Source organism: Mus musculus, chromosome 14 (assembly GCF_000001635.26).
Source record: "Mus musculus strain C57BL/6J chromosome 14, GRCm38.p6 C57BL/6J".
NCBI lineage: Eukaryota > Metazoa > Chordata > Mammalia > Rodentia > Muridae > Mus > Mus musculus.
Window position 1 is genome coordinate 50363831 of NC_000080.6, and position 7714 is coordinate 50371544.

The following is a 7714-nucleotide window of genomic DNA, read 5'->3' on the forward strand; positions in this document are numbered from 1 at the left end:
CTGTTGTTTTAAAGTGTATTATTCAAGGGGAATTGAAATCTGCACAGGACTTAGATTCCTAGCTCAGATCACATATTATTAGTTTTGAATCTCACTTTACTTCTTCTGCTATAAATTTTTATTATGTTTCAGCTTCAAACAAATGGCAAAGGTGGGTACTCTCACTTTCTTCTCACAGATTCAAAGACATTTTGCTACAACTATAAATTCCAAATAGAAGTACAATGACAAAAATGGAATGTCATTCACAAAATAAGTCCCAGGTTTCAGGCATGAATGTGACCAGATGTTATTACATAAATAAGATGGTCTAGTCTCAGGGTTATTCAGTACTATGAAAAAAGATTTAACGTATTATTAGCAGAATATTAAATGAAACTGTTGACAAATGGCATATACATCCATATTTGAAAAAAATATATATATAAAGAAAAGGAACACAAGAAATGCAAATTATCAAGGGACCTAGAATAGCTCTATAATCTATTAAAACTTCTTTATACTTTTCTGCTAGGTTTTAATAAGCACGTATCATTTTATGATAACAATAAATTATCTTTCAAAAATAAAAAAACACTTTAGATCAAAGAGATAGCTTTGCAAGTAAAGGAATTTGCCAACAAGCCTAATAGCATGAGTTCAATCCCTGGGACATATCTGATAGAATAAGAGAATCAACTTTTACAAGCTGTTTTCTGACCTCCACATGCACACCATGACATGCAGGTCTATACATTCACAATAAATAAATAAATAAATAAATAAATAAATAAATAAATAAATAAATAAATAAATAAATAAGGCTGTTATATTTTATTCTTTTAGAATCGATGTTTCTTTTTCTTTTTATTATTTTATTTACATTTTAAATGTTATCCCCCTTCCCAGACCCCTCCACAAGAACCCCAACCCTATCTGCTATCCCCTTTGCCTCTAAGAAGGTGCTCCCCCCACTCCCACCTCACCCACACAGTCCCACCTCACCTCACTAGCATCCCCCTTATCTGGGTTATCAACCCTCCACAGGACTAAGTGCATCCCCTCTCACTGAGGTCAAACAAGGCAGTCCTCTGCTACATAGGTATGCTACATGTATGTTCTTTGGTCCCCAGGAGCTCTGAAGGGTCTGGTTAGTTAATAGGTTACTTGATACTCTTGTTCTTCCTATGGGGCTTCCATCCCCTTCAGCTTCTTCATTCCTTCCCCTAATTCCTCCATAGGGATCCCCATGCTCAGTCCCAATGGTAAGCTGTATCTGCATTAAATGGTTTTTATTTATTTATTTATTTATTTATTTATTTATTTATTTATTTATTTATTGAATTTACATCCCAATCACAGTCCCCCTTCCCTCCTCTATCCCAGTCCCATCCTCCCATCTCCTTTCCCTCATTTCCCCCTCCTCTTCTCATCAGAGAAGGGGGAATCCCATGTGGTATACTCCCACCCCCCACCCTTTCACCCCCAGCAAATCAAGTCACATAGGACTAAGTGCATCTTCTCCCACTGAGGCTAGACAACACAGACCAGCTAGTGGAAAAGGATACAAAGGCAGGCAACAGAGTCTGAATCAGATACAGCCCCATGTGATGTCACTTGAGTTTTTAATCTTATCCATTCTGACAGGTGTAAGATAGAATCTCAAAGTTGTTTTGATTTGCATATCCCCAATGGCTAAGGACATTGAACATTTCTTTTAATGCGTCTTGGCCATTTGAGATTCCTCTGTTGAGAATTTTCTGTTAAGCTCTGTACCCCATTTTTAACTTGCCTTGTAAGTCATCATGATTAATGCACATGTGATGGTACAGAGGCTGAGGCAGCACACACAGTACCTGCACAGGTCTTCACCAGATGGGGTTCTAGAACAGAAAGAGGTAGACACATGCCACCACTCATACCCCACCCCTGCCTAACTCTGGATCAATGTAAAACTGATAACAGTTTGAAAATAAAAACTTATTTTCCTCCAAGGGAATCTCACTGGAAAAACTGCTCTTAAAGGTAGGTCACATGGCCAGCAAAAGGCACCCAACAGAAAACAAAGTCAGTGCTATCTCTGGAGATTCATTGTCTTACCATTGTCTCACCATGTCACATCAGAGCCTTTTCAAAAAAAAATCTTATTTTTTTTATGTACATGTATTTTTTTCTTGCTTCCTTTTGCTCTCTAGGTCCTTTATGTATATATTATGGCAAAAAAATATTTGCACAAGATTGACCTGTGCAATGTTCTATCCTGGAAGAAGGGAAGAGCTCATGAGGTGCCATGCTTGGCTGAGTGTTGTCAGTTAGTGGTTGCTAAGGAAAGACCATCTTTAACTTCAGAAATGTTGCATTGGTAGGTTGTTCATGCTCCAGTAAATAACCCACTATCCATCCAGTACAAAACAGTGAGTCAGACAAAGACATAAGAGTAATTTGAAAGAAGAACCGTCATCAAAAGTGGAAAGGTAATAAGAGAGGTTAATGAAGTTAACAATGGTCACAATCAATTATGTACAGGTATATTACTGTGGGAAAAAAGTATTGAATGAATTCGGACATATTCAAAATATTTATGAAACCTAGATGACATCATTTATTAATAAGTCAATGGCTTAGAAATGAAGCGCAATCTGTTGACTAGAAAACATGAAAATATTCATGTTAAGAAGCAATAAATACCCTTAAAACCAATTAAAATCCACTAATACATCACCAATGAGTATAAGTCAGGAAATTAGAAGAACTACGGAGAGAAGAAAGAAAGGAAGAAAGAAAGAAAGAAAGGAAGAAAGAAAGAAAGAAAAACAGGAAGATCTGAGAAATTATGCTACTAGAAACTTCAAGAGTCAAGAGTCTACCAGATTTAATGATGTTATCACCAGAGAAATCAGGGTTCTCTTTTGAGGTTCTTAGTCTGATTGTTAAAAGAGTTTAAGAACAGACTCTTAAAAGAAGCTAAATGAAAATTCTATTACAGTTTAAAAGAAAAAAACCTAGGAAAGGCAAGCAGTAAATTCCAGCAGCTGCCTGAGAGAGAAAGATGAAGAGAGATGGAGCTGGAATGTAAGGGAAATGCCCGTTTTAGTTTGGCCAGCTGTAGAGGTAAACCAAGAGCCAAATTGCAGACAAGTGGCCATGACAAAAAGAACATGCAGCTTCAGGGAAAGAGTGAGGAAGAGCGCCAGGAAAACTGATTCAAAATGATAGAAAGAAGACAAGGCAACGCTGTCTCTCTGAGTAACTCAGCAAAGCAGACAGACTTAATACAAGCTAAGTGACTACACTAAGGACGGGGCTCTCTGGGAAGGAAAAGTGCATTGTCTGATTAGGGAAATAACCCATCCCATTTCCTTAGGATGGCTTAGGGAGGAAGAATCAGCTTCCCTCTGGAGATTCCTTGGCGGGGTAATTGTCTGGACCAACTGGATTAACCCTTAAGAGAGTTGATAGTGACATATCTCCAGTAACCAATAGATTTCACTCTTTAGGTAGGAGGAAATAATGTAAAAATTACACATGAAATAACCCATTATCCAATCAGTAAACAGGCTAATGAGATGAGCCGGCAGTTAAAACTCAGATGGCCAATAAGCATGTTTTTTGTTTTGTTTTGTTTTGTTTTGTTTTGTTTTTTAATGCTCACCATTTTTAGCCATCAGGGAAAAACAAATTAAAACCCTTTGGAGATCCCATCTTACCCAGTCAGAATGGCTATGACCAAGAAAACAAATAATGACAAAATGCAAGCAAGGACATTATTAGGAGGAATATCATTTACTTTTCTATTGCTATGATAAGAAAGTATGATCCAGGTAACTTACAAAAGAAAGATTTAATTGAGTTTACAGTTACAGAGGGTTAGAATCCATAGGGGTGGACCAAAGGCATGGTGGCCAGAAGCTTGAGCAGCAGCTAAGAGCCACAACAGGAGGCAGAGAGAATGTCCTAGGGAGTGTAGGAGGCTTTAAAAGCTCAGTCCTGTCCCCCAGTGATCACATCCCCCAACAGGCCCACACCTCTTAATCCATTCCTAAAGATCATGAAGCCAGGAACAAGTACTCAAATACAGTTGGGGTTGGGGAAGGAAATGTTTCATTTAGACCACTTCATGGGAGTAAATGGATTCCTTTGGGAGTTCTGAGTCTCATTAATGAAAGAATCTAGAAATAGAGTCAAACAGAACATGGAGAGCAATTTTATGTAAGTTTGAGAAAATGAAAAGAAGGAAATAACAAGAAAAGCTAGCTGCTTGGAATAAGGAGTTGGAAAAGAGAGAAAGCCATACTTCTTGAATTAGATTGGAATGTTAAGCAAGCAGTAAAATAGTAGGAAGGAAGAGGGGCTTCAGAGAAATAGTGAAAAGGTCCTAAGTGCCATGTAAAGAATAGGTAGCCTTTAGCCACTACAAAGAAATAGAAAGAGAGATTGTGGGTGGATAAGGAAAAAAAAGAAATCATAAGTTATATGTTTTGAATTCTGCCTTGATGTTCTATTGCTATGAAAAGACACCATGACCAAGGCATTCTTATGAAAGAAAGCACTTAATTGAAGGCATTCTTAGAGTTTCAGAGGCTTAACCCATTACTATCATGGGAGAGAGCATGGTGAGAGGCAAGCAGGTGCTGGACAAGCAGCTAAGAGCTGCATCCTGATCAGCAAGCAGAAAGAGACATTGGGTCGGGCATGGGTTTTTAAAACCTCAAAGACGAGCCGAGCATGGTGGCGCATGCCTTTAATTCCAGCACTCGGAGTCAGAAGCAGGTGGATTTCTGAGTTCGAGGACAGCCTGGTCTACAGAGTGAGTTCCAGGACAGCCAGGGCTATACAGAGAAACCCTGTCTCCAAACAAACAAACAAACAAAAAACCTCAAAGACTACCCTCAGTGAACCACTGCCTCTACCAAGGTCACACATCCTCATCTTTTAATGTTTTCAAACATTTCCACTCCCTGGTGTCTAAGCATTCAAACCACAACTTCTAACCTGTGGTTTTCTAAGAGATGATACTGCTTGATAGAAGCGGTTGCAAGAAGACTTCTGGGAATGAAAAGTACTTTATCTTATTAAGGGCATAATTATTCCTCCTGTCTCCCTTTGGATAGTGTAAAATGTGAGATCTCCACTCAGGGCTAGAGTAAACCCAAGTGTCTTCACCTTTTCATATGGCAATTTAAAATTCACACAATAGTGAAGCTGATGTTTATATTTCTACTTTTATTTTTAAGTTTGTGTGAGTACATATTTTGCTTGCATATATGTCTGTGCACCACAATGTGTGCCTCATGGAAGCCAGAAGAAGGTATCAGATGTCCTGGCACTAGAGTTATAGATGGTAAGCCATCATGTGGCTGCTGGGAATCAAATCCAAGTCCTATGCAAGAGAAGCCAGTAACCAGTGCTCTTAACTGCTGAGCCATCTCTCCAACCCCTGGTGTTTACATTTTTAATGTTATCCTGGAGAACAAAATTGGGCTTCAAAACTTTAATATCTGAAGGCTGCTGCTATAGCAGTGCAGAAAAATAGGAACCCCACAAGCAGGAGTGGAACCTAGTGAACTAGGATGGACCTCAGAGTGAAAGTGAGGCAGGGATTGGTAGAGTCTAACAATAGGTAGCTAGAGAAGAATGAAGGGATTTCCCAGTGGGATGATGCTATGAAACCACTCAGAAGGACTCTATCAGTCAAACCAGACCAACATAAGATGCTACTGCTACTTCCTCACATAGAATCCTCCCATTCTTATGTCAAATGGGTATTATTGACAGATTTCTAAGTGGCCTGTCAAAACACTATCCATACTCCATTACCTAATATATGACCTATATGAACATACACTACACTGCCTTTCTCTCTCTCTCTCTCTCTCTCTCTCTCTCTCTCTCTCTCTCTCTCTCTCTCTCTCTCTCTCACACACACACACACACACACACACACACACACAATATGTTTGTGTGTATATGTATATATATATATACATACATACATATATAATATACTGAAAAACCTACCACTATAGACTTCTCATCCAACAGAGGGAAACATTCCCATCATTGATTTAGTTAAATCCTTACACATACACACATTTCCTCTCCCCAGAAAAGCAACTGGTAACATACCAAAATAACGATAGCACTAAAGTTCAATTTGGTAAACCAATGAGCTTTATTAGGTTTATAACAGGAGGATGGATAAGGGTTTACTTACAAGGAGAAGGGATGACTCAAAAGCTGCTCCATCCCCAAGATGAAAAACAGAAACCGCAAAAAACAAAAAATCACTCCAGCTGGTTTGAAGGGTCTGAAAGCTGCAACTCTGGGGCTCTCTGCATATCTTGCAGGCAACTGAATTGTCTGATTATCTTTTCTCTTTGCAGTTCGGCTGGTCAAATTGTCCTGTTCTGTAGGATCGTGAAAGGCAGCCTGGTTTCTGGTTGAGCTAAGGTTGGAAACTCTGGCAACCCTGAGGGATGGTAGGCATTTTGTCATACTCCTGGACACCAAGGTGTACGAGGCAACAACTCTCCATAGGTGTGTGACCATCAGTCACATAAGGGCAATGCCCCAAGCCCCTCCAGAGGTAGAAGATGTGACCACAGGTCACATAGCCTCAAGATAGGTCTCCATTTTAATGAGGTACCTAAAGGTCTAGAGGCTTATCCAATAAACTCCCCTTTCCAGATACTCCTCCCTGCAAAAGGTATTTAACCTCAGGCCTGACCCTGAGAAAGTGGGGTACAGTTTTATTTATCACCACTCTCCTCCATGACAATAAATGCCTTAAAACCATGGACTGTCTCTTCGCATAGGGATCTGCCATGGGAAGCAATGTAACAGGCCTTTGTCTAAAGAGCTGGCCATCTGATATCACAAGGAAGGCCTTTCAGTCCTCCCAGCCCACCAAACAAGACAAAGACTCTCCTCCACATGGGACCCAGCTGGAACTATCCCTTCTTTTTCCCCTTCAGCCCCGGGCTAGATCCAGCGGAGGGGGTGGGGGGCATTCCGTTCTCAGCTCTTCTGTGGCTTCCAGGTGTACCTGGGTGCTCAAGACCCTGAGAACCAGACAGCCCAGTCTTCCCTGCAGGCTAGGGGATCCCCAAGCCAGCTCCAGCAGTCCCCGGGAATTCAGACTGCGCTCCCCAATCCCCAGGGAGCTGTGTCCAGCAGCTTTGGCTTCGCATAGCTGGACACCTGCCTGGCACTGGTTTGGGGTAAGAACAGTCAATACTTTCGACATCCTACCTCCCCAAGAGGCCTGAGCCCTGTGGCAAAGTGGACATGGGGCACCCAATAACCCTACACTCTTCTAACCGTTGTTTATTTTTATACTGAGGGGAAGGACCCTTAATAAACTTCCTGTTATCCTAGCTATAGGAACTTATGGAGGAAAATGCCATACAACACAGAGAAGTCTATAGCATTTGCTTTGTTTGTTTGTTTTTTCCCCATTGGTTATTTTATTTATTTACATTTCAAATTCTATCCCCCTTCCCAATTTCCCCTCTACAAGCCCCCTATCCCCTTCCCCTACCTCCTACCTCTATAAGGGTGCTCCTCCACCCTCACACCCATTCCATCCTCAGCTCCCCAGGATTCCCCTACTCTGGGTCATCAAGCCTCCACAGGACCAAGGGGCTTCCCTCCCACTGATGCCAGATAATGCCATTCTCTGCTACATATCCAGATGGAGCCATATCCCACCCCTCACCCATTTGTACTCTGTGGT